This window comes from Protopterus annectens, chromosome 7.part0 (assembly GCF_019279795.1).
Source record: "Protopterus annectens isolate FY-2018-M chromosome 7.part0, PAN1.0, whole genome shotgun sequence".
Lineage (NCBI taxonomy): Eukaryota > Metazoa > Chordata > Ceratodontiformes > Protopteridae > Protopterus > Protopterus annectens.
The window spans coordinates 1,216,669,357-1,216,695,715 of record NC_056739.1 but is presented as its reverse complement, the minus strand read 5'-3'; positions in this window follow the sequence as shown (position 1 = coordinate 1,216,695,715).

Below are 26,359 nucleotides of genomic sequence, written 5' to 3'. Positions count from 1 at the left end.
CACATGCACACATGCACACATGTACACATGCACACATGCACACATGCACACATGAGCACAAATACACTGCTCACCACAGCACACACACACACACACACACACACACACACACACACACACACACCAGCAATCCAACACATACACAATGGTGGGTGAATGTGAGTGACAGTATCACAAGTCAGTCACCTCACACGTGTCAGCATGCAGAATATGTGTTGCTCAAGACCATGCATTGCAAGTGTAGACGGCCCTATTTAATGACATTATACATGGCTTTGATGCATGTGTGTAGTTGTTCAGTGATTGTCTACACCCTAGAACACAATGTGTACATGGACTCAACACTGCTGTGCAAGTATTATCTGCTCTGCAATGTCCTGTGCACCATCACTCAATGTTATACATACCATGGCTGCATGTGTTATCTGTGTGACACGTAGATTGCCATGTCTGATTACAGTGTCTGTGTCCATAGCAAATAATAGTAGGCACAGGTGTAGCAAATGCATGCAATGTACAGACATGGGATGAGTGGTGCATGTAGACATGATGGAATCCCAATGCTCAACATGGCCATTGTACAGTGGTTATGGTGAGTGTGGGACATATTGCAGATATGTCGGTAACAGCCATGACATGGCATGCTACATGACTGCAACATTAAACACCACACATACCCAATGTGTGTCATGTGACCTATACACCCAATAGCATTCCAGGACATATATGTGACTCTTTGTACAGATGGTGACAGCTGTGCATATTGTGTATACTGGCATATGTAAGCACACACACAGCATGCTATGCATATTGTGTATAGGTGCATATGTTTGCACACACACAACAATGAGGTGCAAAGCAAAGACCACTATGTGTAGTACTGTGGTCAATGTAACTGGATGGGGTTTAGTACCATGTGCCATCATCATCATCATCATGCATTTTGTGGTCACGTATGGCTACTACTGTGTGACAGACCACCACCTAGCATGCTGTACCTGAACTGCAGTGTCGTGGCTATGTTCACTTTTACACAGCCAATTTGTACATGGGTGTATGAGGTGCTCAATAGGGAGCATTGCCTAACATGACTGTGTTATGTGTTGAAGAGTGTTGCACAGCCCCATGATAGGCCTCTACCCCTGAGGTACATCATGTGTGTGAGGATGACATGTGGGATACTGAAGTGTGACCTAACAGCGGGTGTGTGGTTACGCCATATGTAGCATGTCTTTGTGTACTGCGTATGATAAACGTGTTATGTTGTGTACAGGTGTTGCAACTATACCTATCCAATGTGCAGTACGGGGTTGCCACAACTGTGTCTTATGCTCTGTGTATTGCATGTCAGTGAGGCAGCTACTGACATTACTGAGCTGTGCAACATCTTACAGCAAACATGCACGGCATGCATTATGCATAGGTGTGTTACGTGTACATGGCCTACACCTCACCTATGACATGCATATTTCATTACCAACATTGCAGTTATAACACACTCACCAGCATGGATTGGCTGCCCTGCTGTCACACCAGAGGGACCTACGAGAATATGAGAGAGTTTGTCAGTGGCCACAACTGTAGCATTGCTACAGTGGGTATGCTAAACTGCAGTATAACAACATTCAGCAGTCACAGGTGTAGAGATATTATTTGAAATATCAGTATTGCACAACACTAGGCAGCAGAACTGCTAAACACACAGTACACATCTCATGTACACATAATCTAACAATACAGTTAACTGTCATTTACAGATAGGGCATGTCACCTGCTTGCTTCAGGTGGATGTGCTGGGTGGCTCCAGTCTCCATGACAACATATGTCAGAGGTTGATGTTGCTGTTGTCCAGGAGCCATCATGCTTAGGAGCATCTCCTCCACTCTGGTGAGGGTGGGATGAATGGCCACCCCACCACCTGTGGCAAGCTGTTGTCTTTGGATATCAGACGCACGCCGCCGGACATGTCTAATTAAATCACTGCAGTGATGGCGTACCTGCTCATATGTCCAGTTATGCATACCTATGTCATTTACCTGACGAACAAGTTCCTGCCACAGTGCAGTCCACTCCTGCTGGTGCTGGCTGCTTCTGGAGAACAGCATTGTGTACTGCTGCAATAGGCTTTGCAGTATCACCTCTTTCTCATCCGCTGTGTACGATGGGTTGCGTTGGTGGGCCATCTGGCTGAAAAAGATATGAACAATATGTGTGAGCAAGTCCTGCGGCACACTTTACACCTTTAACCACAGATATCACTTTACTGACATATATACCATCCTATTGTCTGTCAGAGGTTACACATGTTCAATACCACTTATTGGTTCTCAGGCCACAACTAACTAACAGTGCCTGGCACACTCTATATATCACACCACTATACAACAGTACCCGACACACTGTTTGTGACACATTGCACAACCTCAAGACAGGGGTGTATATCACACCAATGCACGAACAAAGATGTCATCCATTGCAATGGATGTAAAGTACAGGTACAGTAGTACCAGTCAACCACCCTAATCATTGATGCCATAACCCTGCCTAACAGATGTGTACAGTTGTTACTATAGGTGGCATACTGCTGTAACAGAGTATATATGTTGCTGGATACATACGTATACCCTGTAACACACATATGATTGCAGCCATTGTATAGGTATAAATACACACACATCAGACAAATATACAACACACCACTGTATGCCAACACAGATGAGCATTACCTGTGTACCATACAGTACTGTGTGCCACTACTTACACACCCTTATGCCTGAGTTTTGTCCTCTGTGCAGACTACAGGAATCACACATGACAGTGTTTCCAAGCAATGTGAACACACACCATACTGTGCTGTTTAGGCCTACTGCTTCAGGTAGTACTACAGTTCATATGGGAGTTGGATTCACCAGCAGTACCACTCACTAAGCATACATGTATTGCTTTAGCCTACAATTAGACACCACATTCTTCAACAAGGAACTACGTCACATCATATGCCATACTACTATGTCTGCCTAACAGTACATTACACATCATTTGCTGTCCTCACAGCTAGGATAGACACTACCATGTCAGATACAACTTCACACTAAGCTATCACACCTTTACAGGCCTTGCACACATTCAGCGTTACACTTATTCAACCTCACATAGCAGGTATTGCATTGAGTACATGTGTGAGTGCATAGTGTCATAGGTAGGTAATATGCTGTTGGCCCTAGGGCCTACGGCAGCCTAGCCATATGCTACACTGGCCTTTGACACACATGTACTTTGATTTCACTTGCCCCTGCCAACCAGAACCACAGAGGTGTTTCTTGGGGTGTATTACCAATCTCCCACACAATCATCAGGGGTATTAATGACAACTTCTAATGAGGATCCTTGTTTGCTATTGCTAGGTGGTCTATTCTGGTGTATGGCATATCTCTGAGATGGGAAACTATCCCTCCAGCATGTGCAGTTTAGTGAGCGGACAAGGTTTAGGGCCCTAGACAGTGTATCCCAGAGGGATTTTGATATGTTGCCATGGTGGTTGTCACCCAGCTATGGATCTAACATACCTCTGTATGTCCGGCAGAGGTCACCTCTGTGTGGCCAGTATGCAATACAGTGTAGATGTGGTTTTGTGAGTCAGTCTGCATAGGGCATCTGTTTGCGGCCAGTATTGCCCTTTGGGAGGTATGTCTGTGGCCTTTTCACCTGGTGTAGTTGTCATGTGAGGTACATACTACACAGGGCATTGTGATGAGTAAAGGGGAACACTGCCCTATATTTCTATAGATGACAAACCTGTTGTCATGACACATACCACACAGACTGATTACAGGTGTAGTGTGGCACTGTCTTCATCAAAACAGAGGCTACTGTCCACCTGTGTCCCATGTTTCCTTATTACACCTTCACTGTTAGGTAGATCTCTACCTATGTGGTAGTTAATGGGTACAGTGTTTTGGAAAGGAGGAATGGCACTGCAGTATCAACACTTGTCTACAGTCCATGCCTTGGTCACCACACACCTGCTGCAGTACATATGACCCCGTGTCTCGCTGTCTCCCCGTCTCTCTATATGTATATATGTATATATATATATATATATATATATATATGTGTATATATATATATATATATATATATATATATATATATATATATATATATATTATGCATATCTATACACATACATGTACACATCCATTGCTGTACACATGGATGTACATATAGGCACATGTACAGTTCACCTTTCATGGTGGGGATATCACTTATGCCACAGTTGTGGGATGTACAGTTATGTGATTATATTGCATAGTGTTGTGCAGAATGTATGTGGGTGTCCTCAGCCCATGTAGCATTAGCAGGCCTCACTGGCTGTAACACAGCAGATCTGACAAATCAGTCTCACAGCATTTAACCACCACATGACATATATCAGCACTGCATGCTGTTTTCTAGGCCACACACTATGACCTACATAGATATATGCACATATCAACCTTCAATGACAGATATCTGTCCACCCTTCACTAACAGTTGCACTATGTCCCTTGCCCTATGCACATGTGCAGATACAGATAGATATGTACTGCTGCCATACATGGATGATTTGCAGTGTGTAGAGTACTCTTTAGGAACATCTGCTACATGCCAACACATACATGTGAGTTACATACCTTGCCTTTGTATTTCCCTGCTCTGTGTCTTACAGTTTTGTAGGTTTTTATTTCTTTTTTTTTTGGTTGTTTGGTTTGGGTTTTCCCCCTCTATTTTGGTTTATGTCTCAGTTTCTCTCTCTGTTGTGTCTCTGTCTCTGTCTCTGTCTATGTCCGTGTCTCTCTCTCTCTCTCTCACTCTGTATCTCCCAGCACCTGCAGTGATAGAATTGCATGTGTGGACTGCAGGTACAGCCTGCTTTTCTAGGTATCTGCACTTGTGCATGTTACAGCCTCTGCACCAATTGCTGCCCACCATTCAGTAATTGCATGCAGCCTGCTGTGTGGTGATTGCATTACTCACTGTGATTGCAGCCCACTGCTATAAAATGCTAGGTTAGGTAGGCGTAGCCCTTTCAGCTTTCCAAGGTGAGGCCCATGCTAGTTTGCTCCGTTGTGTCACTCAGAAGGTTGGTATATGTCTGTTATCTGAAGCTAGGGTTGTAGCCAGTTATATGCATGTTGTACTCAAACCTGATTGTTGCTGCTTCCAGTACACACTTCTCAGTGTAGACATGTACTCACCCCTCCAAATAAAATGCTAACACAGGATACATGGGAGTATGTACTTTATTTCTGACTTACACAATTAACTGCCTGTCAAAGGAAAAAACTTCAAAGACCAATACATGTAAGGTTCAGTTAAGGCACATTTAATAACTTGCAGCAAGGAAACAAAAACATGCAAACAGGAAGTATGCTATTCTTATACTGTTTTACAAGACATGGCCTTCTATAGCTGACGTAATCAAACACAACTTTCAGTATTGTTCTACAGCAGATGTTACTCACATTTTCTGTGACATGACTAGATTTGTGAGAAACTTTTTGAGAAAAACAACATGGCCTTGGTGGGCACTAGCCCGTTACAAGCTTCTATTGTATAGTTCTAATGCATGTGTTACATTTCAAGGTACTTTTCTAGCTTAAACACAAGCAAATGCTGATTGCAGTTCATATTTTCAAGCAGTCTTTGTTCTAATTATCTATAGCTTCTGCAGCTGTGTATTTTCTCACAGCACAAGCGGAACTCCTTGTCTAGGTTTCATAACATTTATACAAGTGGTATTGTTCTATTCATTATTTTCCTGACACAAGCAGAAATCATCTGCTTCTCAGTAAATTTCCAAGGCATAAGCAAAGATTTTAGCTGCGCATATTTCATGACAATACAAGGTCAGAAAGCTTCTCCAATTTGTACAGATTTATGCAGTGTAAAATAGAATAAATGTGTTAACCTTTTTCAAGCTTTAAATGCACTGAGCATATTACTAATACATATACTAATACATATTTTTTTTTTACATTTCCCCCTTTTAATACTTTTATTCTAGTTTCAAAATAAGTATAAACAGTTTGTTTTCTTCTCCTAACCTCTTCCACTTAGGATTTGCAGTTAAGAGAGTCATTCAGTTTAAACTCATGAAAGCGTTTTCAGTCTTTTAACAGTTCTTCATACTCAGTTCTTTGATATAAGGTTTCAGAAACTGACATGTCTATAAAGTCTTTAATCAGTCTTTTAATGCAGGGGATGCCACAACAAACACATACCCCAGTAGGAGCATTCCTACACAAATGGCAATCAGGATGTTCATTAGGATGGTACCCCACCCCCAAACCATTTCTGGAAAAAGTCCGTCAGTGGGTTTGGGCCTGGTTTGGTCATAGACGAAACTTGCTGAATTACCTCAAGATGATTGTCTATCTCGTGTTTATGGTCAGGAATATATGAACAGCACACTTCCTGGATTAAAGCGCAAGTACCACCTCTCACCGCTAAGGTGAAGTAGAGAGCCATGCGATTTTGAAGCACTACAGTTCTCATGGCATTCAGTTCATTAGTCACCAATTTGAGAGCGGAAAAAGTTGCCGTTGCTCATTACTTCAAGAAGTTTAGACAGTTTTCTCAGCTCCCAGATCGATTTCACTGTTCCATATTCTGGTAATATGCCTGCCCACAATATAACACTATCACTCAAGTCCATATGTGCCAGTCCATTGCCTATAGAATGATGTTTTTTCCAACATGCATTGATTTGACCCACTGGATTTACAGGTTTCTTGACGACCTCTCAGACATTTCAAATTTTTCCTCAAGGCAAAACTGCAGTGTGTCGTATGGCCGGAACCAGGTAACCCTAAAAACAACTGCTGGACCAATTCTCAGGTAACCATTTGTATGTCTTTCTGCCACACACAGAATAACAGTCCTCTACTTTAGTAGTAACTTTGCTTTGAATATACACTCGCCCTGCATGAAACATTTTCTATCAATTATAGACAGTTGTTTATAAAGAAGAGAATTATGTTTTACTTCATCAAGTGTTTTGTGCATCAATCCAAGAAATGAATCATAATTTGTATTACAATAAAAATCTGCATTGTTACCTTTAGTGTAACATTTATAAGGAACAGTCACATTGCAATTGCTCCAACCCACCTGAACAGTATAATTTTTATAAAAACACACAGTTCCCTTTTGTGGAACAGACAAGTACAATGCTATTTTATCTTGTGATGTAATGGTTGAGGTATCATAAATCAAGTTTCCCCAGGTCTCATTGACCCCTAGGGGGACCGTAGTCATTAATAACCCCCTGTATGCTGTCGGTAAAGCTGTGCACATCTAGCAATTCGAAACATTGAAAGTCTCAGAATACACATATTTAATTGCCTGGTAAGTGTTAAAGTTTGGATGCCAGTCTATGAGTAATGCTTCACGTTTATTCAATTCAGTCTGTGTGGCTGGGAAAAGGAAAGGCCACAGCAAAAAGATTATTGTCACTAGTACAGATAACAGGATGATTATGCAATACTTCTGAGGAAAGAGTTCTTCCGCATTCCTGTTTCTTCTGGACTCTATCATTTTTACTCTTGGCATGTGACAAGATTTTTGTCCATTTCAAAGTTCTTAACTAGTTTGCAGTGTGTCAGGTGGATCCAGGAGGCGTGCTCTGCTATCTTGACTGCAGTGGGTGTCGACAGAAGCACTTGATATGGACCTTCTCCTTTGGTGATGCCCAATTCTTTTTCTTTACTGTCTTCACCCAGATCCAGGTACATGGGACCACTGCCACTTCTGACAGTCTGGTTTGTTCTTTATCTGAAACAGAATTTGACTGCAACAGATGTTTAGAATTTAACAAATTTCTCCTGTACTCAGCTAGTGTACGGTCAGCTTCCTGGTCTGTGGGCAGGCGAGGTTTCCACTGAGGTATATAATAAGCCCTTCCAAATAGTTTTTCAAAAGGAGTTAATCCTTTTGCATTCAGAACAGTTCTCATGCTCAACAGTGCCAGGGGCAGACAGTACACCCAATTCCTCTGTGTTTCTACTATTAACTTCCTTAGCTTACTCTTTAAAATCCCATTATGCCTCTCTACTAGCCCTGCAGATTGTGGGTGGTATGCACAATGATTATTTAAAGAAATACCAAAATGTTTACTTAACTGTTGTATGGTCTGGTTTACGAAGTGTGTGCCGTTGTCACTGTAGATCCTTTCCGGAATGCCGAATCTAGGGATGATTTCTTTAACGAGAATTTTTGCCATGGTTGCTGCATCTGGATTTTTAGTCGGAAAGGCTTCCAACCATCTGGAAATCATATCTACAATGACAAGACAATACTTCTTAGTTTCACATTTGTTCAATTCTATAAAATCCATACAGATAGTATGAAATGGATACGGTGGTGTAAAGAAACTCCCTTGCTTGGGCTTTAATGCCCCTTGTGCATGATGTTTATTACAAACGTGGCACATCAAACAAAATTTTTTAGAGTAGTTTAAGAACTTAACTTGGTTCACCAGCTGTACCATCCCCCCTGTTGAGACATGGCACTGCCCATGGCTCAACAAAGCTGCATATCTAAACAAATTAGATGGCAATATCGGTTTCCCTTCTTTGGAGATGTACAGCCCCTTTTCGAGAATTGCTCCTCGTTTTACCCATCCTTGTTTTTCAGCTTGCATAGTAAGTGTCTGCATTGTCTTTAACATGTCTACATCTAAAATCTCAGAGGGTTGTAATTCCTCATTCAAAAGAAATACTTCTGAAGCTGCCTGCTTTGCAGCTGTATCAGCTCTCGCATTACCTTTTGAAATCCTATCCTGTTGCTTGGTATGAGCTGTGCATTTACAAATAGCTACTTTCTGAGGTAACTGAATAGATTCTAAAAAATCTAAAATAAACTGTGCATGATTGATTGGTTTGCCAGTAGATGTTATCATTCCTCGATTTTTCCACTGTTGCGCAAAAACATGTACAGTAGAAAAAGCGTACTGGCTGTCAGTAAAAATGTTCACACATTTACCATTTTCTAAGGTACATGCCCATGTCAAGGCAATCAATTCTGCTGCCTGTGCAGATAAATTGTGTGGTAAAGATTTCACTTCTATAATGTCAGTATCAGAAACTACTGCATATCCTACTAGGTTCTGTCCTGCAGGACCCCTTTTGCACGAGCCATCCACGTAGGATGTCACCTCAGCATCATCCAAGGGGACATCCGTGAGATCTTTTCTAGGCAGTGTCTTTTGCTCAATCACCTGCAGGCAGCTGTGTGGTGTGTCATCTGCAGGGGTTGGGAACAAGGTAGAAGGGTTCAAAGTCATACATCGTTCAATTGTCATATGAGGTTGGCTCAACAATATAGTCATACAGGAAAAATGCCTAGCAGGGGAAAGATATGCTGCCTTCTCTTGCAGTAAAATAATCGTGACTGCATGAGGCACTCTCAATGTGAGAGGGTGGAACAAAACTACTGAGGCCGAAGCCTGTACTGCCATTGCAGCTGCAAATACTGCTTGTACACAGTGAGGTAAGGACCATGCCACTGGGTCCAGTTGTGATGAATAATAAGCAATATGGCCTTGCTTGTCCCCATGCTGCTGTGTTAACACTGATGTCATATAACCTTGCTTACAATCTACAGTTTGGAAAAAACATATATTTATAGTTTGGTAAGCCTAAATCTAATGAGGATGCTATTAACTGTTTCAGTTTGCAGAAAGCAGATTCTGCTTCTGGTGTCCATTGTAACAAATCCTGTGCTGCCATAGGCTTTTTCTATATCAGGTTAGTCAGCGGTGCAGATTCCAAGGCGTAGTTTGAAATCCAGCTCCGACAAAAATTAGTCGTACCCCGGAAGGACATCAGTTCCTTCTTGGTAGTGGGTTTTGGTGCTGGTAAAATCGCTATTTTTCTGTCCTCATCTAATGTCCTACCCTCCTTGGATATTACATATCCTAGGTATTTAACTTGTTTTTTCTAAAGCTGCAGTTTAGTTTTGTTTACTTTATGTCCTTCAGTGGCCAAAAATTGTAATAGCGCTATGGTATCTTCTTTACAATCTGCTGGGTGGGGGCCGCCAGAAGGATATCATCAACATAAAGTAAAATCTGACTACCTCTCGGTGGGGTAAATCCCGTCAAGTTACTTGCCATTTCTTGTGAGAATATTGTCGGACTTTCACAATATCCCTGTGGTAGTTGCGTATATGTATACCTTTTCCCCTGAAATGTGAATGCAAACCAATATTGGCTGTCAGTGTGTATCGGTATCGAAAAGAACGCATTGCTGATGTCTACCACAGAAAAATATTTCTGTTGAGGTTTTAAATCATTCAACAGGGTGTGTGGGTCTGGCACCGTAGGTGCCCTTGGTATTACTGCGTCATTTACAGCTTGTAAATCTTGGACCATACGCTATTCTCCATTCGCTTTCTTAACAGAAAATAAGGGTGTGTTACATGGTGAATCAGGAGATTCCACCAGCACCCCTTCCTTAAGTAAAGCTGCTATAATAGGTTTGATTCCTACCTCTGCATCTTTTCGTAAGGGATACTGTCTTTTTTGTGGTCTAAATGCTGACTTTGGCGTAATAGTAACTGGTCCCGCTGTACAAATAAGTTCTACATCTGACTTTCCTTTTGACCAAAGAGTTCCTGGTATATTCTGTAAGACATTCTCTTCCTCCTTCAATAGGAGTGCTAATCAGCTGTCCTTGCTAGACTGCAAGTGTACAGCTGGGTGGGTCTGAGTTATCCAATTCAACTTCTGCATTTGTATTCCCTGTTCTGACAGTTCTAACTCTGTCTGTTTTTCCCATCTCGTGACTTTTTCTCCTAAGTCTACCCATTTTACATTCTCGTCCTTAGTTAAGCTAACATGTGGTAATCGATTAGATTTATAAAGTGCAAAGAATTCCTGGGGCAATGAACAGCTGGCTACACTGCTCCCTTCTGTGTCCCAGTACAGATTACGTAATATCAATCTGTTTGCACAATTTCTAAACAATTCTTGCTCATATTCCTTATCAGGTCCTGGTGTATTACAATAATACAGAGTACAGTGTAACAAATGCTGTTTATTAATGTCAATGGAGGGGAACTTGCTGATGGCTACTTTCATCAACTCTTCGGTTACTGCCCCTGGACCAGTCATAACTAAGTCCTGGCTGTACCAATGAAATATTTCACCCTCCGATTGCACTGCAAAGGTAGCAATTTGTCGCTGTGCTTCCATACCCTGCATAGTCGGAACTACTGCTATACTAAATAGCTGCATAAGGTCTCTGCCCAAAAGATTCACTGGGTGTTTTGCAGAAACAACAATTTTGCTTTTCTGGGTCAATCCTGAAACAGGTTATTGCAATATTATGGGAGAGGGGCTCCCGATACAGCTGTCCATTAGCTGCTTTCACTAGTATGTAATCAGATGACTCTGAATTCTCTGGCAGTTTGGAGGGATGTATCAGGGTCCGTGATGCCCCTGAGTCACACCAAAATCTGACTTCCCTCCCTTCTACCAGGAGTGTAACTTCTGGTTTCATATCTGCTAAATAGAGCTCTAAGCTCAATAAAGCTAAATCCAATATTTCATTTTCTTCACTATCCGTAACTTCCTGCACTTCTTCCATTTCTTCTGTCACATCCTCTACTCCCTCTGTCACATTCTCATTTGTCATTTCTCTGCTATCCCCTTCTAGTGATTCCTGACCATCATATAGTCAGTCCTCACCCTCCTTGTCTTCCGTGGTTGCCTTCTTGTTTTTCTTGAAATCCCTTGCCAAGTGTCCTTTTTTAACGCATTTAAAACATTCACCCCTTTTCTTTCGCCCTTCAAAGTCCTCTGATCGCTGATCAGATTGTTTGTTTCCCTGGGCATTTCTCTTGCCCTTTTTCCCGGACTGTACTACATAAACTTCTGCTCCATCTTCTGCAGAAAATACTTGGGCTTTCTTTTTCTTTTTGCAATTAAAATGCCTTTCGGCATGCCTAGCATATTCAAGTAATGACTGTAATCTGCTTGTACGATGATCTACCATGTGCTTTGTAATAAAACTGCTTATGGGTGCAATACTGCCTTTCAAAAATGCATTCTTTAACTGCTGCTCATATGGGGAATCTTGTGTCTGATCTTCAGGAACCTGCATTCCACAATGGTTATTAAAACATTCTAATAGTCTGGCATAATATCTGTCAACAGTTTTGCCTTCTTGTTGGATGCATTGATTAATGCAAGTCCAATCTGTCCTAGGCTTCCATTTCTTAGAGATATGGTCTGTAAGACCTTTCACTCTGTTGTCTAGCTCTGCACAGCGATGTGGGAGGGGCCTGTGTGCAGCGTCATGGGGATTCCAGTCACCACTAATCATGTGCCAATCTGGTCCCACAATTTGTCTGACTACTTTTTCTACCTCTTCTCCATTTAAATTATAACTTAGCCTCATTCCTTGCAAATCTTCTAAGAACTTTCTAAAATTAACTTTTGGATGGGAATTCCCTCAGTGGCTTTCCGGATGTCTTCCGAAGTCCAGGGTCTATACACTAGGATAGTTGGGTCCTGACCTTCTTGCCCTGCCTGAGGATTAGGCACTTCTATAAGTGGGCATATTTCTTCTTCACTCATAGATCATGAATTCCTACCCATTTGATATAGCTCAATGTCCCCTTTTGAGTTACCTGCCCGTGTTCGAGACCTGGTTTCGATGGGATCTCTAATAAATGGTTTCGCTTTTGTAGTGTCTCTATTTACAGTGACAGCAAGATATCGCAGGGGTGGACTAACTTGTTCACTTGCTTCATATTCTGGTAAGGGGCGGAGGGGCCGATGCTATTACTAAGTTAATGTCCTCCTTATCTAAAAACATTGCTTTTGAATTATTATTCTTTTGTTCCCTACGGTCTACTTCCTCAATCCACCTGTGTGCCTGAGGAATTCCTAATTGACGTTGCTGTTTTACCCGACCTTTAGAATCAGTTTTAAGCTGTTTGACAAGTTGGATAAGCAAGGGCTTTTCTAATTTACAGTCAAATTCATACTTATTAACCCATTTTGAGTAGTATTTAATATTATCAGCACGCTGGGACTGCATGTATTTTGCATCTTCAGTTAACGGCGGATTTTGGGGTCATTTTGTGCAATTATTACCCATTTTTTTCTACCCTTTTATTCATTATGTAACTCCTTATTTTTAACGTGGTACCACGGATTTTGTTATAGTCTCTTCAGAATGACTGCCTACCTGCTCTGTTTCCCTGATCTATGACAAGACAGCAATCTTTTTTGTCCCTGACTTATAAAAATATAGTCCTGACAAAAACAATGCAAATCTAGTCCCTGATCTAAAACAGAAAAAAAAAGGTAGATTCACCTTACCTGAGCCCTCGTGATTGATCACCTGGTTCATGTAAACCCATCCTTCAGTCGCATATCAGAAAGTGGCTGGCCTCTTTTGTACGACAATTCAGTCAGAGGGATTTTCAAATAAGAAGAACCGATGTGGTTTCGTCCCCGTATTGTTTCAAGCCATCTGGCCTGTCTGATTCGAGGCAAAGTGAGGGTTTCTGGTCCGAAGGACCAATCTGTTAAAGGAAAAAACTTCAAAGACCAATACACGTAAGGTTCAGTTAAGGCACATTTAATAACTTGCAGCAAGGAGACAAAAACATGCAAATACAAGATTTTGCCTAACTACTAACAGGAAGTATGCTATTCTTATACTGTTTTACAAGACATGGCCTTCTATAGCTGACGTATAGCCCACCTAATCATGAAGGGATTCACATCTAGATCAGGGGAGGTCATCGTACCTCTTTATTCATCCCTCATCAGGCCCATAATTGAGTACAATGCCCCTTTTGGGATGTACCTTACCAGACACCTGCAGCAACTGGAAAGACCCCAAAAGTACCTCACCAAGAGGATCAAAGGGCTCAAACAGATGCCATATGCTGCCCAGTTAAAGAAACTCCAGCTCTACTCAGTGGCATACCGCCTGCTCAGAGGCGATCTGTGCCTGACGTATAAAGCCATGTCCAACCCAGAATTAATGGACATGCTGCACCTCAGAAAATCCAAATCCCATCGAGCTACGCGCTCGAGAGACTTGAAACTCAGCACTGAAATAAATAGGACATGCTGGAGGGACAGATTCATAACCCAGAGGCTCCCTTCACTCTGAAATAAAATCCCAGTCCAGGTTAGGCAGAGTCCCACATTGACTCTCTTCAAGAGGAATCTTGATGAGTGGATGGGAGATCGTAGGTTTACCCCGGCTATCACTTCTGTGTCACTGTTAGACAGAGGCACAGTATACTAACCTCAAAAAAAGGCATAGCAAAATTAATTTAAAATGGGTGGCGAAAGCCAAACACACTCTGGCTAGGCTTATAAATGCCCTAGGGCAGATAGCCTAGTATGAACCTATGAACCTATGAACCTATGAACAACTTTCAGTATTGTTCTACAGCAGATGTTACTCAGATTTTCTGCTGACATGACTAGATTTGTGAGAAACTTTTTGAGAAAAACAACCTGGCCTTGGTGGGCACTAGCCCGTTACAAGTTTCTATTGTATAGTTCTAATGCATGCGTTACATTTCAAGGTACTTTTCTAGCACAGACACAAGCAAATGCTGATTGCAGTTCATATTTTAAAGCAGTCTTTGTTCTACTTATCTATAGCTTCTGCAGCTGTGTATTTTCTCACAGCACAAGCAGAACTCCTTGTCTAGGTTTAATAACATTTATACAAGTGGTATTGTTCTATTCATTATTTTCCTGACACAAGCAGAAATCATCTACTTCTCAGTAAATTTCCAAGGCATAAGCAAAGATTTTAGCTGCACATATTTCATGATAATACAAGGTCAGATAGCTTCTGCAATTTGTACAGATTTATGCAGTGTAAAATAGAATAAATGTGTTAACCCTTTTCAAGCTTTAAATGCACTAAGCATATTACTAATACATATACTAATACATATTTTTCTGACACTGCCATACAAATGTGGTTATTGCACTGTATTCCTGTGGCACATGCAGTGTTTGTGAACTGCTATACTGTAATTATTACCTTACTCACTTCTGAACAGTTTGTGGTTTGTTTGTGTTGACATTAGCACAGGCTGCTCAACACAACTGGGCATAGTTCAGTACTGAGTATGCCTACCTACACCCTGGTTTCTGCCTGAATACACAGGTGTGTTGTACCTTTGGGTAGGGGTGCAGAACTGCAAAGAGCATTTTTTATTATCAGGTGAGGTTTATCTTACTGAACATACAGGGTTGCTGTGTACCTGTTAGTCTATCAAGGCAAGTAGTCTGTCTGTGTAGCTCACACCTGTGGACATATCCAGATGGTAGCTAGAGGTTAGCCTATTATACTTTGTGCACCACATCAGTCTTTTCAGCAGTGTCACATTGGCATTGTCACAGTTGTTTGCTAGCAGTACATGGCTACATCCTGTGATATTTCTGTGTTGTACTCCTACATAAGGGCATGATTGTGGAACTCCTTCCAAAGCTATTTGCAGAGTGTGTAACAGCAGTAATGCTGATATGCCTGTGTGTTTCTGACTCTGCCAGGCCTCAGATACTCTCAGGTATATATTTGAACAGCCTCAGTGAAAGGTACATATAAGTGAGATACACCTGCAATATATTACTGACATATTGTAGTTGAGACTTTCTTGGGAATCAGAGCATATGTATAAGTACACTTTTTCTGATGTGCAAGTAGTGTCTACTCTCACCTATTGACATTATTCACTACATGTGATTCCACACTTGTTTGCCTACAGTTAGTACTTTTCAGAGTGATTCAGTGGGGCATAGCTAACATTGGTTTACAAATCAGGGACATCCCTGTAAAGCAGTCACAGTTGGGGAGTCTGGCCTCTGCCCTATTCAACTTTGCCAGTATTTATCCTGGTCTGATACTGTGTGGTGTTTGTAAGGTGCTACTGTAACATTATTCCCTGCTAGGATGGCTGGTTCTCTTTTCACAGTCATGTCATGCAATTCCACAACAACTGCTGGTAAAGACCCACAGAACAGGATTTGTGTTATACCATTCCTAATTTCCATTTCCATTCCCTCATTGTAATGCATGATATATTTATTTCAGAACCAAGTTATTTGTATATCCGCTGTGACTTAGTGGTAATTCATGCAGTCTATTGTGTCAATGGTCTGGGGTTTGAGACTGGCAGAGTTTTTTTTTTCTTTTACTGCTCAGCAGAACAAGGGCCCTGCCATAGAGTGACTAAGGCACTTTTAAGCAGTTGTAAGCGGGTTTGCGTGGGTTTGCGCGATGCTTAGTGACACATGCGCACACTCGCTTAAACCCGCTTACTACTGCTTAAAAGTGCTTACTCCCGCTAACCCCTGTGCTAATATCTTTGAAAGAAAAGAAAATGGGGAGATAGGAAAGTGGTGAAAAAGGGGGCACAAAGAGGGGCAGACAGTAGGTAAACAAGCTTGGGATGTGCAGGACGGGTGTAGGGAAGGTCCATAGCTGCCCATTTCTTTACCAGCAACAGCTGTGCATATGCAATACATTTGGATTGATATTTGAAACCTTCCACCCCTGGGAGAGGGGTGAGGACAACAAAGTATGTTGCACTGCCAATTATAATTATCAGTTTACATGTCCAATGGACATGTGTGTGAAATGGGCAGCTATGTATGGGGTGTAATTTTTTTGTGGGTACAGATTGCCCTTTTTGTTTTGTTTTTTTTCAGGTGAGAGTGGGAAGTGAGGTAGAGGAAGTAGGTATGTCCTAGGTTAGGTAGGTTGGGGAGGTAAACAGACAAGACAGACAAGACGCATACAGGGGCGGTGTATGACACATGGGGTGGGTAAACACAATTGACGGGGTTGGATGTTTGGAAATCGCAAGCCCATGAGCCCACAGATGGTAACAGTGGAACTGAGATCCCCACCCATGGGCAGTCACCACTGCACCTTCACAGCCCCGAGGGTGGCTGTGCTGGGGGCTGCGTAGGATGGGCAGGTTCACCCGTGAGACGCGCCACTCTCGCCTCGAGCTGGCATAGCAGATCAGTGACTGAACGCTGGATCTCCCTACGCACCAGAACCCGGACCCTTCGAAGGGTGACAGGTGGCCCTTCTCCGCCCATGCTTGCACGGGGGGGATGAGCCCCATCCCCTGCAGTGCTTCCACCCGAAGGTGGCACAGGACCAACGGAGGAGGGGAGCCCGGGCTGGGCACCGGACCTGCTGGTGCCAGGTGCACTCACCAGCTGAGGAGGGACAGGTAGGTCCGCTGGGACCGGCCTTCCCATACGTTCTGTGATTAGGTGTGTTTAATTACAACATAAACAACAGCATTCCAGATTAGTTGTAACAGCATGCAGTAATATTCCCATTAACCCAACACACCAAGGTTCCAACAGTTGAACAGCAAGAATAACACATGCATATATTGAACCACAGTGGATATTCCAGCAGCATGCAGGGATGTGTGTTAGCAACAGGCCACCATGACTGTGGTGTTTAAACAGGGCACATGCATCAATGTGAATGCAAATATTTATAGAACAGTAGGACATATGTCCCAACAAATATTTGAGATTACACATACCCATTGAGGTGTGGAATTGCATGGTTTATGCACATACAGTAGGGATAGAAAAATACCTCGGTTAACATCTTATAATTACCTTTTAGTCTACACTACATTCCTAGTGACTGCAGGTGTATATCTCCTACATGTATTATCACACTTGCCACCATACATTAGGTTGTGTAATGGGTTTGGCTAATTCAATATATGCCTGACCTATATCTGACATACTAACTGTCCAGGATGCAGATGTTACTGCTACATATTTCTTGATTGCATTTCTATTTCTTTATCTACATATCTAGGATGTTTTCACATGACATTTTCACTTCGATTTGTACAGAACCCTACATTTCTTGATACACACTCACATTTCTGGGGAAAAAATAACATGCTACACGTGTGACAGATTTACTTATGCATGCCAGCCAGTAACCGACTGTTGCGGACTATATATATGCTTCACAGATACTAGCACTTCCATCACCCACTTTATATGGGACTGCACAACTCTGGGTTGCCAGCACTTTTTCAAACAGTACTATTTGTATAATGCAAGTATACAACAATATTTCAAACTCTGTGACACAGACACACTCCAGGTTTTAGACCTTTATTAATGACATTACACACTTTTCCACAAGCTCACTCCTTTATTTGTTTTAACGGTGCATATGGCAGACATGTTCAAGACATATTATACCTTTATTAATAGGTTAGAACACTCTTTTTTCAGGCTCACTCACTTATTTTATATGACAGTGCCTGCAGAGATATTATTCCAGACATATGTTACCTTTCTTAATGGGTTACTACAGTCTTTTTCTGCCTCTCTGATGTTTTTATTTGACAGTACATGCAGAGGACTTATTCAGGCAATTTTATGGCTGTATTATTGGACTACAACACTTTATTTCATGCTCTCTCCCATATTTTATATAACAGTACATGCAGAATAATCACTAACCTGCCTGGTGGTGCAGCCTTAGCAGCCCATCAGCATAGACTTGCTGATTTGCAGCACGGTCACCTGCAGCTGTAAAGTAAATGAGGGAATATTGAGACATACCTATCCATTATACATACTCAATTATCAATTCTTACATACTTCATTCCATGGCTACATACTCAGTTGTGGGGCATCCTGCATCCCATGGGCCTCCTGTATCCATTGGTTCAGGTGGTCCTGCTTCCGTCTCTTCAGGTCTGCATGGTGGTGACTGACCTGCTCACCAGTCTGAGGAACATCTGTGGCACTGGTGAGGTCATGAGCTAACCGGTTCCAAGCCTCTGCCTTGTACTCCGTCCCTTGGAACTGGCCCTGCAGGAGTCTTGACTCATGACAGTGGACAAGGAGCCAAACCATGTATTTCGACTCCTCGATGCCCCAACTTTGCGCTTGGAAGCATGTTCCCTCTCCGACACCAGCCATTCTAACTGCAGATGTGAGCTATAATCAGTTATGGTGCGTATTCCCACCTATGGGGCTTAAATATGCCGCATTTCCCACACTTTTTTGTGATTGGTTGTTTTTTTTAATTCTTGGCTGACTGCAGACCTGCTTAGTAATGGTTAAACTACCATTAGTAAGTATATTTATGTTAATAGTGGCTGTTTTCCCTAAGTTGCTATGGCTTAGTGGTTCTGTAGTTTGCTTCTGATGCACAGAGTCCTGGGTTCGAACCTTGTCATTCATTTTATTTTCATACTGTCCAGACAGGCTAGGGGGTATGGCTGCATTTAAGCAACTTAGCTCTACGTTGCTCCTCGGTGCCCTACGGTGCCCTGGTTGGCACGGTGCGCACGTCTGTGCAAACACATTGCACTGGTTAAAGCGCTATTTCGCTATGGGTACCTCTATTGCGCTGGGTTAAGCGTTATTAAACTATGGGCAACTCTATTGCGTTGGGTGAAGCGCTGCTTAACTGCAGGCAATTATATATCAGGACCATTTAAAATATTTATTTTGTTCACTGATACATTGGCCATTTCACTGCATTTTAGTACTGTTTAAACATATTTGTCTGGTATTATTTCATATACTGATTTAAAAATAAATATGAAGGGGAGTGGTGGGAATCGAACTGCGAATGCCTCTTCGTTGTGCGAATGCTCTACCATTACACTATTGCTATTTAGTGTGATTTGCATAAACATTCTGTCTTATGCTCTTCCATGTCAGAATTGCTAACTCTAGCTAAGCAATGGGCACACACGCGCAAATACGGGCAGCTATTTTGGGAATTAAAAAAAATAAATTTAATGTTTTGCTTTTTATAACTGTGATGGGGGGTTACAATATCAGGGAGTGTGGTGTTGGGTGCAGGGACATTTGAGCGGACTCACTCTTGTGTATTTGCCTTTACTTTTCAAACACTTGCAGGGGCATGGACATTTTGACTGCTCGGCAGTCAGACACGCCCCCTGCTTTCTTACACGGTCCGTGTACGACTTACGGTTGAGTCAGCATGCACTCATGCATATTCATGGCATGCTGATGTCATACCGTTCAACTGCATGCTCCGAGTAAGACTTTTTAAGTCTTACACGGAGGATTCGTGAATCCGGGGGGTTTTCTTTCCATTTGAAATCAACATTGGATATTCTTCACATTTTTGCTCGCTACATCTAATATATTTACTGTATTTCTAGAGAATACATTTATCCTTGAACATCTCTCTTTTCCTAAATTCCAATTATCTTTCCTCCCCAGAGTTCTCTGTTTGTAATCTTTCTTCATTTCTAAAAATCTAATATCATCTAACATAATTGCATCTACATTACATGTATTATACCACTGCAAAATTCCTATTTTTTTACTATATTCTTAATATTATTACCATTTACAGAAAGCACTCAGAAATTTTCATTTTTCTTTCCTTAGATTCATTATTTCATAGGTTCATCACTAATTAATAGGCTAGCTTTCTTGACAGTCCATTGTAGGACTAGCAAATTTCCTTCCCAAATGTAAGAATCAAACACTGTACCCTGTGTTTGTGAGTCGAATGCATTAACCATTATACAAAATTTCTTCTCTTTCTTTTTCTTTTTCCTTACTGTTATTTTCATGTTTGCAATCCATCCATAAATGTCCAATTTTGTTACATTTATAACATTTCGATTTACATTTTTGCATTATGTCCCTTTTCTCCATAAATATAACATTTTCTTTTGTCACAGTAACTTATCAAATATCCTTCTTTTCTAACAAAACAGCATGTTTTGGATTGTCCGCAGTATTGTACAGCACCCCTATTCCTTTCCACATTTATCATGTTCAGTATACATATCATTTTTCTCTTTCTAATATTATAATCCCAGGCAACAGTCTGTAAACCCATTTGTCATAAACTTTTACAATGCTCAGTACTTCTTTACATAAGTTCATTGGATGATACTAGGCCATTGGCCCAGAGGTCCTTATATGCCTAGCCAAATATTTCACCCATGTTCCCTCAAAGTCAGTACCACCTGTCTTCCCTGTCCAGCAGGGACACAGGTGCAATCACAAGGGTGTTTTTTTTGTTTTCCATCCAGTCATCCAAGTTCCTCTTAAATAGGGCTAGAGGTACTCTGCTTGACATGGAGAGGGAGTCTGTTCCACAGACAGGGGAGTCCATGGGACACAAATCTATACTGCTGATAAGTTCTATTAATGTCACAGACCAGGTTAAGGCCTTACATGTGGGTTGCACGAGTGGAGTTTGTCTTGTGCTATGCAGCAACTCCATCAAGGCTGGGTCTGAAATGGCCTTGTATGCCGGACAAAGGTCACCTTTGAGCAGTCTGTATGAGACTCAGTAGAGGGACAGGGCTTTTATCTGATCTTTATAGGATAGGTGTTTGAGACCCTGGATTTTCCTGGTCAGGAGCCTCTGTTGTCTCTCCAACTGCTGCATGTGCTTGGCAAGGTACATGCCAAAGGGGATATTGTACTCAATAATGGGTTTGATAAGGGAGGAGTACAGGGATGCTATGACCTCTGTGTTCCTGGATGAACTACCCTTATTTATAAAGTGGGCCATGTAGAAAGACTTCTGTAAAACGGAGGCAACATGGTGGTCAAAAATCAGTTGCTATCCACTTGGGTGCCCAAGTCCGTCACGACTGATTGCATGCTTAGTACATTGTTATAATGTAATAATTAGTGGGGATAACATTTTCACCAAAGGGGATAATTATGCATTTCTTGGCATTCAGTTTGAGGCCATGCATCTGGTGCCAGTCATTGGTTTTGGTAAGGCCCTTTTGGTGGATGTTCCCATCACTATGGGAATTTAAGACAGCACCCAGCTTGCAGCCATCTGCAAACTTGGTCAACCACAGTCCACTGGTTTTGGCTTGCACCTCAGAAAAGTATATCTCAAACAGTTGAGGCTCCAAGATCAGTCCTTGGGGTACACCACTCATTGCGGGTCTACTACTAGAGGTGGCTTCCCCTACTTTGACTGAGTGGGTTCTATAAGTGAGCCAGTTAGCTACCCATCTGGTGACATATGGGTTGATGCCGAGATGGGAGAGTTTATCTATTATGCTTAAGTGGGGAATAGTGTCAAAGGCTTTGGCTAGGTCAAGGTAGGCAGTGTACAACATCTTCCCCTCGTGCATGGCTTTGTTGACTGTTTTAAAGAAGTCAACCAAGTTTAACAGGTATGATCTCCATTTGATAAAACCAAACTGTGCGGGATCAAGCATTTGTTGGTTGTCAATGTCCTTGTTTATAAGGGCAATGGTAATGCATTCCATGGCTTTGCAGATCAGGCTAGTTAGGCTGATTGGCCTATAATTGCCTAGGTCAGTGGACGCTCCACCTTTGTGTAGAGGGATGACAGTGTCTGTCCTCCATTCAGCTTGGATGAAGCTGGTGCTCAGGCTTTAGTTGAATAGGGTGTCTAATGGAGCTGAGAATTCATACCTGAGTTCATGTAGGATACAGCCAGGGATGTTATTGGGTCCCATGGCGAGTGTATTTTATTGCCTTTAAGACAGAATTAAGGACCTGCTCCCTGGTGATGAGGGGAGGGGGGGTAGGTGCTGGGGATGTCCTGGTTTACTGATGGGGGGATAGGAGGGTGAAGTTTTCACTGAACCTGTCTGCCAGCAGGTTGGCCATATCTATGGCATTTGTGTATGTGGTGTTATTGACCACCAGTTCAGAACAGATTTGGGCGTTGCTTTTGAGATTGCAGACATATGTGAAGAAGGCCTTGTGATCGTCCTTGGTGGATGTGGCCAATTTGGAATCAAGGTTAGCCTTAGACGATTTCACCAGTGACCTTATTTGCTTGTTCAGACAAAGAAAAGATTGCTTCCAACTTGGCACCTGCTCCTTCTTGGCCCTGGACAGCATTTTTTTCCCTTTTGTTATAGAGTTTGTTTATTACTGCTGTCCACCAGACAGGTTTACTCTTCCTTGAGGAAGATGATTTGGTCCTGTCAGCCATTGCTGAGTCCATACAACTATTTAGGTGCTCATATAGTTTTTTGGTGTAAGCTTGGACATTAATGCTAGTTCCAACTGAAGAGATGGTGGCTGTGAAGCTGCTTATACCTCCTCTGAGGAGATTGTAGTTAGCTTTGGAAAAGTTTTTTCATTTGACACTGACAACAGGGGGGGAGTCAGGAGAGATAGTGACTTCAAAAGTGATCACTTCATGGTCAGATCTTACCAAGGAGGATGACACAGTAGGAGTCCTACATTGGCTACTTATGTTGGTTAGGACCAGGTCCAGGATATTTTCACCTCTCAAAGGGGTGTCATTGGCATTAATGAAGTCAAAGAATCTCTGGGCATTCATGCTTGGGCTGGAATAGGTTTTCCACTGTATGGTTGAGTAGTTAAAGTCACCTAGGATCAGGGTAGAGGGTTGAATCTTGATAGATTCAAATAAGCCAGATAGGTGGAGTGGATGCCCTGAGTCATGGTTGGGGTCTGTAGCTAGCTATTATTTGAATAGGTGTTTTGTCAACAGTTAACTGCACTTGGAGTGTCTCCTGTATGTCACACCATTTGACCAGCCTGGAGGTATGTATGTCTTTCATAAATATTCAAACTCCACCTCCTTTGACTTTTTAGCACTCCATATGGGGTCTGAAAGTATGATAGGATGAGTAACCTCGTAAGGCTGGGGTGCCCTCTATGGCTTTGAACCACGTTTCAGTGACTGCACAAATGTCAGCATTCTCCAGGGCAAGGAATGCTTGCAATGAGTGCAGTTTCATTCTAAGACTCCTAGCATTTAGCAGCATGACCTTTAAATTTCATTTATAAGAATTTTTCATGTTGGTAATTTTATGCTCACAACTTTGCCTTAAAAAGGTACTATGGGGAGGCAAGAGCCTTTGCCAGAAGCCTGAAGCCCAGGGGAGACAGATGAAGGCCATCTCTGGCAAAACATCATAGTCTGTCAATCATGTTCTCCCAGGCTGTCGGGTACTGTATCCCCTTGGTATGTCACCAGAAACTAAGCCAATTGTTAAAGTCAATCAATTTCTGTTTGTATTGAGGTGTCTTTCTGGGAGATGGTAGGATGCTGCTTAAGGCTAGGGACATACCTGCCTGGGACACATATTCAGTGAGCTCAATCATGTCTCTCTTCATATAATACAGAGAGGTACGTCTCAAGTCATTCACATCAACATGGACTATGACAGAGTCATAACAGTACCTGTTGTTAAGAGATTTGAGTGCATGTGTGATATGGTGAACTCTAGCACCTGATAAACAACTTACTGTGACTTTCTTCTTCTCTGGCCTGATAAGGAGCACATCTGTGTGTCTCACGATAGAGTCTCCTATGACAAGTATGTTGGGTTTGTGGTTGGGCCTTAGCGGCTGTGAGACATGGACGTGTGTACTATGTGTGTGATGCTTGGTGCTGTGGGTTGCGATGTGCATGTGTGTTTTTGCTTCGGAAATCTATTTTGTTTAGGTATGCTTTTGTTGAGGACCCCTACATATGTAAGAGCGTGTTGTACATACAGTATGTGGGTGGTATTAGAGGTGTAGTACTCATAGTGTTTGTGCAGACACCCTTCCCAGTGCCAGATATACTGGCTTGTGACTGAGACAGCAAGGATTCTAGGCTTTTAATGTGATTGCATCTCTCACATATTGTGTTCCTAGGTGGTAGTAATAGAGGGTTGTCTGTGTACATAAGGCTACACTGTCTCAGGAAGCCCATATCAAGCAGACTAGCAGGAGAACCATAGGAAATTTTCCATCCATGGTTATCAGAATCTGTGGAAGAGAGGTCAGGGATAGTAGAGTGGGTACTATCTGAGGTGAGTGCCTATAGGTGTGAATAGGGCTGGATAAAATCAATACACTAGCTGCAGGCAAGGGTCTGACTCACACAGGAGTGCTGGTAAGGGAAAAAATGCAACTGATATACCTCAGAAAAGGGTAAAACAGCACAGCAGTGGTGTGCAATGGGCAAACAAGCACAAACCCATGCAAATGCTGGGTTTAAATACCACAGAAATTAAAGTAAAATAGAAACACTGGAATTGACCAATCAGCCCTTGTCCCTGAGCTCTTACCTCAACACCCTCTGCCAGACCAGTTCCAACCAGTTCACTTAATCCCACTAAGTGCAGGCACACCCTGGCCAACACAAGATGGTGTACCAGGAAACACAGGAATCACACAAATAGCTCTGAATACAGCAAAACCTGTAATCAGACTATGCTAAAGATTTTTAAACTCTGTTTAGGTCACTTTAATACAGGAGAACAGATACATACTTAAATATAACAGTAGCAAACAAGACAAACTAATTTAAACAAATTAACCAATTAAACAATAAAAAAACTCAAAACTGAGCCCTTTTCCAGCGGTCTTTAATCAGACAAGTTCTAACTGCACACGCCTGCCACTAGGGTGTAGGGGAACCCGCTCCAAAAAAGGCCTGGATTGGTGCTCAAGTTAAACAAACAAAGCTAAATTCAACAAGTCTGAATCTGGTCTTTGCTACCGCAAACAAGGTGCACCAATTTCAGAAAAGAATAGTTCAAATAATCAGGCACAATAATCCTTTATCCAGCAACTCTCAGCTTTGAAGGGCAGAATCTATCCTCTCCTCCCACAAGAGTGCAGACGACAAACCTTCTTAATATAAAATAACTGGCCTGAAGCCCAGGTGCTTAAACCAGAACTAAGACACTTTTAAAATAACAGACACTAAGCCTTCAACCAGCAACTAACAAATTAGAAGGATGTAAGCTACCTCTCCTGCCACAAGAGTGCAGACCAGAAATGTCTTAATGTAAAAGAACTGGCCTGAAGTCCAAGTGCTTAAACCAAAAGGCTTAGACTGACAGTTACAATTTAATCAGTCTACTACCAAGCAGTAATAAATGCAGCAGAATAAATGCAATTCAGTACTTTTACTAACAGGCAGCAAAAGCAAAATAAAGTAATAAAGTAGGAAGAAATACAAATTAAGTAAAAGCAGATGAATAAAGTGCATTTTTTTAGGTTAAGTGGGAAGGGTTGAAATACAATAATTTAAGGATGAGAAACTAAGGGGTGGGCCTTTCCAAATGATCTCTCTCTACTTAGTAGAATAAGCTGATGGGTGTGGGAGGAATGTCCAAAATGAGATTTACTGTAGGGACGGGCAACTCAAAAGCCACTAAATTTAAGAAAACAGCAAGGACTGGGCTAGTGGGAGGGGGAACTCTTAAAACTCCAACAGAACAGAAAACTTAAAACAAAACAAATGTAATACTTGAATAAGATACAAAATAGAAGTGATCAAACCTTAAA